Raw genomic sequence first — 11,263 nt, forward strand, 5'->3', positions numbered from 1 at the left:
GCATCCTTGCTAAGTATCAAAGCGTCCCATAGCAATGAGCGAGGAATGACATCCACCTGAGGCAACACAGCCTTCATAGGGATCTCTGCACCCTGCCGACATCAAAATAATAATAACTAATTGGGGGGGAAGAGGAGGGGCCAGAAAGGCTTCAGCTGACTGATACTTGTGAAAAACATATCTCGAAAAGACAAATTAGGGGTGATAGGACTATCTGAGACGGAGGCATCTTGGGAACTCTCAACTTCAGTAGAAAAAACTTCTTCCCCTCAGGATCAACTAACCCAAACAAACAGTGCTTCTTCCTGTTTCTCAGGGTGTTTTTCCCAAAGCAAATCTGTTCCCTAAAAGCAAACATGACTTGTTGCAGCCTTCCAGATCTTAGGGGGGAGGGGTGTTTCAGAGGCTGGCCGGTGATGCTGGAAATCCTCAGTGCTTCCCCCGAACTCTTTGGAAATTTCCAGCCAGTATTTGGTCACAATCACTCTTCCACAATGTTCTGTTTCTTTTTTTTTTTTCCTTTCCTTCCTAGATTTAGTACAAAGTGCTCCAAATCACATTATCCTAAAAATCCCTATCCTAGAAAAAAACACAGCATCTCTACTGTAAATTTTGGTGTAGGACTTTGCTTGCTGGACACCTGAAAAGCAGCATGATTTTGTCTTCCAGCAGGCAAACACGTGGCAAATTATGACTGCTAGGTATAAATTATTTGAACAGAAGTCATTGCAAGGTCCTTACCTGCAGATAGATTCTGAGTTGTGATACCATTTCTCAGCAGCTTTTGAAATTCTGGTGCTTCTTGATTATTTGGTAAGGGCTTTTTTAAAACACTTTAGTTTAATACACTTTCTTTAGCTTGTATGTAAACTCAAATAAGAAACTACAGCCTAACTCATCCACAAAAATACCCCACTGTTTTATCAGGCTTTAAAGTAAATGTCGATGGTTTTTCCTCACTAAAAATTTCCTTTTCTGGCTGTCAGAAGTGACAGTGGTGGTAGGGTCACACGTAAGAGGAAAATCCCCACTTCGTCCTCTGCCACCTCTCAGCACAGGCTTTGGCCTCATAAAACCTACAGTGCCAAGCAGCTAAGCAAGAGCTGCCAATCTATCAACGTGGGAACAGTTCCAGACAGTCACGATTCTAGTTAAGTCAAGAAATGCCCCTTGAATCACTTCCTTGGAGGTATTCTGGCACTTCTGCTTTTTGCCTAAGTGAGAGGATGGGGAATCAGATGAGCAAACCAAGGCACGCAGAGAAAACAACCTGGCCAGATCTGCCTTCCCCTGTAAGTGACATCTGAGCTCAGTTCCTGATGGAGAGGGTGTCAGTCTAGAGGAAATGGGCCAACTCTGGGGCCAATGGCAAAAATATTTTCCTACTCCTTTTAAGCGCAGTTTGTTAAACAAACAAACTTCAGTTAAATGTGGAAGAAAGGCAGGAAGAAAAGGATCTGCCAAGATTTTGGTAAAAGGTGACAATGTCTCTAAGCTACAAACTCAGCAAACACGGATTTTCATCTAAGAGCTGGCAGGCTCCCAACAAAAGCTGCACAGCCTGTCCGGCAGTGCTGCCAGTTCTGTCCCCACTGAGATGCTGCTTTTCACGTCCCAGGAGGACGCTGCTCCAACAGATTTGTCCATTAGAGGGCATTATAGGCCACTAAAATCCCCGAAGTTCCAAGTGTAGGAAAACAGTCCGTATTTATTTTCATTTGACAAACGAATGGTGGTTTTGTATTCTTTCCATGACACTTACCTTATTATCTCATCTGAAATGTGCTGTAGAGATTTCAAAATGCAAAGAAACTCTCTCTGATGGGTTAAACCATGGATTTTATTCTGTATATTGTGCTTTCCAATTTCTCCCTGGCTGCAATAGGATCTGTTAAATCTGAGAGAAAGCAAATGAACAAACTATTTTACTGGTAATTGCAGAATAATGGATTATAATTTAGAGAATTTAGAGGTTGGACACAGAATATTCATACTAGAACTTTTACGCCAGATAGTCCAGTCATCATTTTTAATGATAATTAAAACTGAAAACAGTTTTATTATCTGTTTTATTAAAACAGTTAATTAAAACTGAAGCACATTATTACACAGTAAACCTGTGCTGCTGGCCACCAGTAGCTACTGTTGCCCTCAACATGGACCTGACCCTACAGGGAGCTGGACTCCCTACTTTGCAGATGTGGTCTTTTCTCACTCAGTCTTGCAGCACTGCAGCTCCACAAATTTCCTAAATTCCATCACGTGAATTAAAAGCAACAGTGAAACACAGAAATCACTTCTGCCTTACTTGCAGCACTAACAGAAATTGAGAAACAAGAAGAAAACATTCCTAAGCTGCAAAGGGCAGGGAAAAAAGCCAAGTGCTTTGGAGAGTATGTAGTAGGACAGGAAAAGCCAGCTCCAAAAAAAAAAAAAAAAAAAAAAAAAAGGGAGAGAGAAAGCAAGAGGAAAAAATACTTCTTCCCAGCTCAGCAAGAAGGGAAAGGAAAGGAAATTGCTTTTTTTCCGTTACACCTGTCAAGCACATGAGCTTCCCCCAGCTTGGTTCTGTAAGGGAATTACGCTGTGGGTATTTTGTGTTTTAGACTGGCAGAATGGCAGAATGGACCTGGGCAACTCATCTCTTCTTCCCATACACAGAAATAGTTATACTGCTATCAAAGCTCATTTCTAGTCTGGAAAGCAAAAATATTGCATAGTCCTGTGCACTTGTACAGCAGTGTAGGTATCGCCTTTGCCAGAACATTCACTGACACATTGATTGAAGTTTTTACAAAGAATTACACCATTTCTTGACTCAGTCATGCTGGCATGGGCTCCAAACCCCGACCAACAGGGCACTGATGGGGAGCAGTGGAGCTGGGGGCTCTACCAGCCTGGCACTGGAGAGATTCCAGTTGCAGTTTAGGATGAGAAGCTGCACAGACATAAGCTGGGCACCAGTGTGGCCACATGACAGCTTTGTCATCCTCGCACCAAGGTAGCAGCTCTGTGCTGTACTGCATGCTCTCTGCAGTGCAGTATGGACCGCTCCTAAAACCTAGATCCTCTATGTAAGGTGCTGCACAAATACAGATTGAACTGAAACCCCTTCTTTGCAGCCTTAACTGATGAAACATGTAAAAGTCAAAAGGGCAAACAGAGCCCAGGGAGTGGTCTGACTCCGTTGTCACAGCAGGGCAGCAGCACAGCCCTGAGCAGTGCCCATGCCCACCCTGTGAGGGAACTCCAGCTCATCAGAACCTCAGAGAACAGCTTAAATGTCTCTACGAGAACATAACCTTGCTGATTAGCAGTTTAAGTGAGGATAAACGCTAATTAGTAGCTTCTAATTTGGATGATAAAGCACAAAAAGAGTTTACCCACTTTTATTTACAACTATCATCAAGATCTACTCTCACATTATCTTATTACTTGACTGCACCAGCAAACTTTACTTTTCTGGAGTGAGTGCATCCCCGTCCCACCACTGTCACTGGTGTCCAAATGCCCTGGATTAAAACTGCCTGGAGTTTGCCTACCAGGACTGTGATCAGCCTTCTAATTGCACTGTAAACTGAGCCTGATGACAGAGGATGTTTACACCGCGTGACGTTGTCTCGGTGCACAACAAAGCCTCATCACGTGATGCTCCAGCATTACATCTTTAATGCTGTCATCTTCTGTCTGTGCGAGTACGAAGCGCTCGAACCATCAGAGCACAGGATGCCTGACTGAAGGGAAGAACTTACAACCTAAATTCTACAAAGCGTATTTCTAACATAGTGTCACTGAATCAGGATACATATGTATTTCCTGCTCATGTCAGGATATAGACTTAAACTACAGGTGTTGCAAAAAAACTCCCTTTCTTGTGTCTTTATTTAACAGCAAACTTCTACCAAAACTCTGGTGACCAGGCACGCACAGCACCAAAGGTAGCAGCATACAGCTGCTGAGATGAAACGTTCAGCTGCAATTAATGTGTTCTGCAGCAATAGATCCATCCGCAGGTCTGAGCACGTATACCTCCTCTCCCTGTGTGTGGTCACACAAATGGCATCTGGAAACAGGAAAATTACGCTCCCCAAATCCTGCTCTGTCTCAGTGAGGAGCCCACTGCTACTGTCACAACTTTGTTTCTATGCATTTTCTATACAATTTGTGACTTCCAGGGAGACATAATGAACGTGTAACAAGAAATCTCATCAGTCTCCTTTGGGAAACACAGACAATACAAAACAGTTACTAGGTAATTGTGAAGTACAGACTGCCCACTATGCTGCTTGCATGAGATACTCACCACATGTTAACTTCTGGGTTTTCAGTACTAATGGCAACACTCAGCTTTTACTTTCTGTGCTATGGAGCTGCTGGAATAATGGAGCACATAATTACATCCAGTCACTCTTCAGTACTCAGATTACAAAACCAGACTTCTGTGCCAGGCCTTCAGGAAGTAAGATGCGGAAGGAATTACACAAATAACCTGCAATTACATTAATGCAGAGAGCAGGACCTTCCCTTAAAAGCCATCAGACTCACTGATCCCAGGGCCAGGCGTGGCGCTTTGGTGGAGAAAAAAGCAATGCAGGAAGCAAATTACAGCAGCAGTGCTGGTGCCTCTGTGTGCAGGTCTGCTCAGAACCAAATGCAATGAAACAAAACCTTCAGCATGGAGGCAGCTACAAAGCATAAATGTGCCTGCACTACTGTGGTTTATTCCTCTAATTTCAGCAATGAGCTGTGCTCACCTAGGGCCCTTCTACGTAGCTATAGCTCTACCTGCAATAGGAGTTGTCTGTGTATATACATACATATCTGCTTTTGTTTCCTGGACTGTTTTACTCAATCACTGCAAACTGTTTGCAGGCCAGTGCTCAGATCTGTACAGATCCAGCTAAACTGTCAGATCACATCACATGCATTATTCTGAATGTGCCCGCCCGGAGATATCCTGCACTCTGATCTGCAGATGTGTTTGTGGGAATTTCCCTAAAAGCAGTGAGGTATACACATTCCTTCAAAACAAATGCTGCTTTTGTTTGCCTAAGTGTCTGTCCTTACATTGAGCAAACATAGGCATGCATTCTATAATCTAAGAGGCTGCACTGTAGATAGGCTTGTTTCCATTTCTTCTTTTGTTCTTATACCTATTTCCAAACATTTTTAACAGGCCATCAAAAATGGGAGCTAGGAGAGATTTTAAGAAATTCTCTTGTCCAACCTCCAGCAGCAGAGCACCTCCATTTCTCCCAAACTTCACCCTTTCTGTAACCCTCTACACACTTCCTGCAGCAACAGGTCTGGACACAATCCAGCCCAACATTTCCAGGCTCAGATCCCTACCTGCTCTGGCTCACCTCTGGTCTATGAGCAAACATGCTTTATCAGTGAGCAACCTGCTCTTTCCCAACTCAACTGCAGCAGGAATGCAGCCTGCTCCATTTCCAGGCAGAAGCTGTCAGACACAACCTTATCATTCCCCAGTATGCTGACTTTTTCTGCTCTTACTAATTTATTGATCTGCTTCACAAAATGTAGGTATTCAATTGTTTCATTTTTCCTTTTAAATTCAACTTGCTTTCTACAAATTTAATTTATGGAAAATGTATTGGATTTGACAAGGACACCCTTCATGTGATTGATTTTCCCTCTGCTTGCACAATCCTGCTCATCCAGTGCTAGAACACAGACTTCATCAAAAGCAAAAAATATTCTTCTTGCTGTAAACACGTTCAGCAGTTTGTTGCTGATTACAATTTATGTCAACAGGAACCACTGTCTGCTTTTCTCCCAGATCAGTTTTTATTTTTTAAAAAGTGATGCTCTTTTCTGTCTACACAAACGTGTTTGGAACTGGCACCATGTAGAATATTCCCTGCTATCTCTTTATCACCCTCACAGCCAGCCAGGACACAGCCCTTATTTCGACTGCTACGTGACTCCTTTGGCATTCCTCTGCTCTCACATCAGCTTCCCAACCCTGGCCCCTTTGGGCCCATTCCTCATCACAAAATAATTCAGTATTCAAATAGGGTATTTTGCAATTCTCTTGAGGGTTAGTATCCTTATCTCAAATCATTCTGTTACTGCTCCCAAACTGGGCGGTTTTATTTAAGTTTGGTTTAAGGCTGGACTTAGTGAGTTGCCCACATTCACCTGGGAAGCATGTAGCAATGTCAGGAAGTAGTATTCTGACTGCATCCCATGCTTTGGCCAGAAAGTCTTCTATCCTGTTCAGTTTTAATGAAATAATTAGAACAATGTTTATAACCCTGCTTATAATGACAGACTCAGTGTTTTGCATCTGTAAACAATCACATATAACTGCAGACCAGAGTGCAGGAATTGAAGCCAAAAGAATGGAAAAGTTCTCAGTAACATTTTTGCCTGTGCATTGGAACAGAAAGTCACTGCAAATCCACCAGCAGAGCTCAGCACTGTGCTCCTCTGCAAGAAGCCTTCATCTGCAAGGAGCCTTCGAGCTCTGAGGCTACAAAAGTCAACCACAGAGAAAGCAACCAGGCACAGAAAGCCAGCACCCTGTCTGAAGGGTTTATGAGAAAAGGAGAGCAAACTGCTGCGCAGCAGAGGTCACAGACAGCTGAGGTTGTGTTGGCAGACACAGCAGACCCAACAGAGACTGACTGCCTTGCTCTGTCTGCAGTACAAGGACCCTCTTCCACTGTCATGGCTTAGGGCAGTTCAAGTTCACACCTCTCCACATGACTTTCAGCCGTCTGAGATAACAGCTCTTGTGGGTAAATTTAGCACAGATGTTCCTGAAGGTGCTCCCTCACAAGGTGCAACATCCAGGCCAGCGTACAAAGGAGGAATAATTCAAAAGCTAAAGTGAATAAACCCGGAGCTCTGTGAAGCTACCCGTGGTGAAAGCATCCAGTTCACTACACACAGAAAAGCCATCTGCTCTATTTATTGTACCAAAAAATGTGGTCTAAAAGTGATACAATCCCTACGAGACCAAAAGAATGCTGAGAGAAAAAAAACAATCTCATCTCTCTGATATTCCATCTGTGCACTTTTTCCCCACAATACACCTTTAGCAGGCCTCTACAGATTAACCCCTTAGATACCAGATGCATCAATTTACATCCATCTCTGGAGAACTAACCCAACAGCTAAGCAACAGAGCAATGGGGGAAATACCAGCTCGGAAGTACAACGTGGAGGCAGCTTCACCCCGTGCGTGAGGAGACTACAGGAAGTCAGATGTTGCTCCTGGTGCTCCACAATGACCCTGAGAAATGGCCTCATCTCCTTACTCCCCTGCCAGCCAGTTTGTCTCTGTTTAGAATGCAGGCTCCTCAGGGCCAGCAGTCCTATTCCAAGCAGCTGAGCTGTGCCAGTATCACTTGTAGCCATCAGGCAAAGAACAACACGTACATGAGATGAATTAGCTGAAACTGTGCCAGCCACAGCAGGGTGGAAACAAGGGTGGCAGGGAGAGACTGAGATGGGCAAAGACTGCCTAGAATTGTTAATATTTATAGTATACGAGTACGTGAAATCACAAAGCCTGGTACACAAAGTCTTACACGCTGCCACAAGTTTCTTGCAGAACTGTGGCATGTTTTCATGCATCAGTTTTTTGGGCCTTGTAGCTCGTGGGGCTGTTATCTGGACCACCTTCACTTTCTGCTGAAATATACTTGTATTTGATCACCACTTGGAAGATCTGTCAACCCTGGAAAGTAGGTTACTTTCACCTACATGTCTTCAAGGAGAAAGGAATTTTTTATCCAGTTCACAAATGCTCTGAGTATAAAACTGTCAGAACTTTTAAAAATACCTTTTTGCTACGTTTGATACATTTTCTCAAGGGTCAGTTAATCTATTCTTGCGACACGTTTTTCCCCATAAGGAAGATCATGACAGGGGCCTGCACAGCTGAGCCTCTGCACCTTGCATTGCACAGGGGAGCCAGGCAGGAGCCCAGAACTAGGCTGTGCCCACAGCCAAGACTGAGGCAACTGCACAGCCTTTTGGGGGTACCTGGATTTTCCCCTGCTTTCCCAGGCCCCCCACACCACAGTCAGAGCTTTGCAGGGTACGCTGTGGCAGTGAGGACAGCTCTCTGTCCTGGGGTGCTGACAGCACTTCTCTCTTTGGCCAACACAATGTTCTGCTGCTCACCATTCTCTCTGCTGCAAGCCCTTTTTCACTTCAGCCCACCCTGCCCTCTTTATTCAGATTTTTTCTCTCCTCCTTCTACAAACTAAAGCTGAACTTTCTCCTGCCCGAGGAAACAACTCAAAACAAACAGCAGATTGTGAATTATTAACAATGTGGACTATAAATAGTATATTTTAATGACAGTTAGACCACCCAGATGCTTGCACTACTGCACAGACCAGCCACCTTGACATTCCTGTCACTGCCCATAACGTCCCCTCAGCTGCCATTTGCCAGCTGTACTCCACAAAACAGCGACTGAAGAGGAGGGACAGAACTCCTGGGTCTGGCCATGGGCTCTTCTAGGACTTTGCTGTCATACATTGACTGTGCTGAGCTGGCTCCCAGAGGTTGGTCTGTACAACCCAAACAACCACAGATAACAGAAACATAGCCCTGCTAGTCCCCAGAAAGAAAATTATTGTTGGGATGGCTTGCACAGACTGAATGGGGACCTGTATATTAAGCACAGCATGAATAGAAACTGTGATCAATATTCACTTCTGATCTGTACCAGGATTCATTAACTGGAATGAACAGCCTTTCTGTGGTGGAAGCCTTTCAGCAAAAAGCCATAGCAATGGAAATGAAACACAGCAAGCGTTCCACTGAGGGTCCTGCAAGCACATAGAAGGTAGAAAATGGAGGAAGCAGACACCTGGGCTCATTCTACAAATCCCAGGCAGTGTGACAAATGTGTAAAACCCAATTTATATAAGTGTCATGGTCCCTTGTTTGGGATACACATAACCTAACAGAAAGTGACTGAGTCAAAACAATTGCCTCAAAGCTAACTGAAAAATACAAATCATACAAATTAGTTAAAATTTTCAGAGAAAAGATTAAACAAGTGCAATGTGTTAAAGTAGAATCGTCAAGTCAGTACACAAGAATGTTGAATCAGTAGATCCTGGTGCCTTAGCAGCTGGGGAAAAGCCCTGTAACCTGGATCTTAGGAAGTACTTCAGGCAGACAGAAAACAAAAATCCTCTTTCATTTGTAACTGCTTATAACAATGTGTGGAGTCTCAATGGAGTTAGAGGCACTGAGCTTATTAGCTTCCCAGCTGAACAGCGCTGAGCAGACTTGGCAGCTGCATCCACAAGGGAGGATAATGGAAAACACATAAATCAGCCTTGAGTCATCCACACAGTCCTGCAGGCCCTTGCTACATGTGACTGTGTGGGGTATGCGTTGGTGCCACCCTTGATTCCACAGTTATGCCTCACCAGTAGCCCACGGCGAAAACCATCTGAAAAGTCATCCAGCTAGCTGCACTTACACAGTAATAACTACAGCAAGGGCTTTGAGAACGGGAAGTGTGATTTTTTCTCTGAGTTTTGACTGATTTTTAGAACAACACTTTTTACCAGCTATAATGGTTAAGTCATGCAGACAGAACTCAGCTTTCTGCCTCTTCTGTCAGGCTCCAAACATGAGATAAAAGCCCTGCTGGCGGGTTTGAAGAGAGATGTTGGTAATGTCTCCAGGACAGTCTGTGACACCAAATAATTTCCAATGAACTTGCAAAAATCTGGGAATTTACTTATCACAATTTGTGTCCAAAAGGCGGATTGGAAAGCTCTAAGACTGGCAACTGGACTCCAGAGCTGTGATGGCTCTGGAACAACAGAGCAAGTGCTGGAAAGCCTCACTGCTAGAAGGTGCCTTACAACAGACTATCCTCTATTCCTGTGTTATACAAAGACCATGCTAAATGAGCTAATCATCTCTTCTGAGCCTCAAATCTGTTACACAAATGAACAGAAGGCACGCTGAGGAAGAAAGACAAACTATTGAAGTAGTCCTTACAAGAATATCAAAGCTTACAGAAATGATAAATTGGCACACACTTTGCTTCTTTTTAAAAAGCAAGAAAGTCAGTATCATGGCAACGCTCCCACAAAGCCATGTAACCTGGTTGCTATTTTCTCAGGCTGTAACAGCCCCCAAGGTAAGCAAACAGAACCCAGCCTTACTCAGGCTGTAGGTGAGGCTCAGACCCCGAGGAGAAATCTCATGACATGAATCGCCTCAGACATGAGAGGACCCAGTTCAAACATTCTACACTTATGAGTAACTCCAAAGCAACTCTTTGCAATATCCACTGGCTACAAATCTGCCTTGCTGTGCAAAGAAATGAGGGCTTTTCCTTCTGCAGGCAACAAAGGACTGATGGAGCAGGAGCTGCATTATGCTACTAGGGACTACAGTGCAAGCTGGTGTTACAGTGAGCTGAGAGAGTAGCAGACATTGAAACAAAACCACACCGAGACTGAGATGGCCTCAGAGTCACCCAGTAGTTCATGGACAACTCTATCAATCTTAACTGTAAATTAAAAACTTAAGTATAAAACCAGATCTTGCTGAATCTAGACACTGAACTGTTTTACAGAGAAATATCAGGAAAGCAGGAACCTTCCCAGCATTTTCCAGCCTCTGGTCAGGGAAGATGGAATCAGGTGCATACATCAGTATGGTACACACAGTGCAATACACTCATACAAGCATTTACATACTTCTTAGTTTACAGGTTGCCTTGCGGTCCCATGGTCACAGGTATCAAGCATGCCACAATTTGTCTTAAAAGGTAAGGAGACAGCTGCCATGTGAGGCACTGAGGAGCATCACCAGATGCTGGCCAGGCAGCAGACCCACGAGGAATGTTTCTGATCCCACACGGAGGCCCTACAGCCCATCCACCAGCCACACCAGCTCACCCCATGTAACAGAGCCATCTGGCTGCAACAGGTTCCCCTGTGATCCTCCCAACAGTGAGAGCCCCATCTTTGGGGGAACCACGTTTCCAAGGTTTAGACCATTACTGCAGTCAGGTTGTGGTATTTTTTGGCAGAGCTGGGACTGAGCGGGTGGCAACCGCAGGAAACCGCACTGCCTTGCTGAACCAATGCCACGCGCTCTTTTTTGCCCAGATAAAATGTGAACACATCCAGGGGGCTTTCGGGGCTGTGACCACGTCTAGGAAGGTGTGCTGGCTTCCGCAAGGCAGCGAGAGTCAAGGCGGTTCGGGATCCAGGAGCCTGGCCGGAGGACAGAGGGGCCGGGA

This window comes from Meleagris gallopavo, chromosome 21 (genome assembly GCF_905368555.1).
Source record: "Meleagris gallopavo chromosome 21, MGAL_WU_HG_1.1, whole genome shotgun sequence".
Classification (NCBI taxonomy): Eukaryota; Metazoa; Chordata; class Aves; order Galliformes; family Phasianidae; genus Meleagris; species Meleagris gallopavo.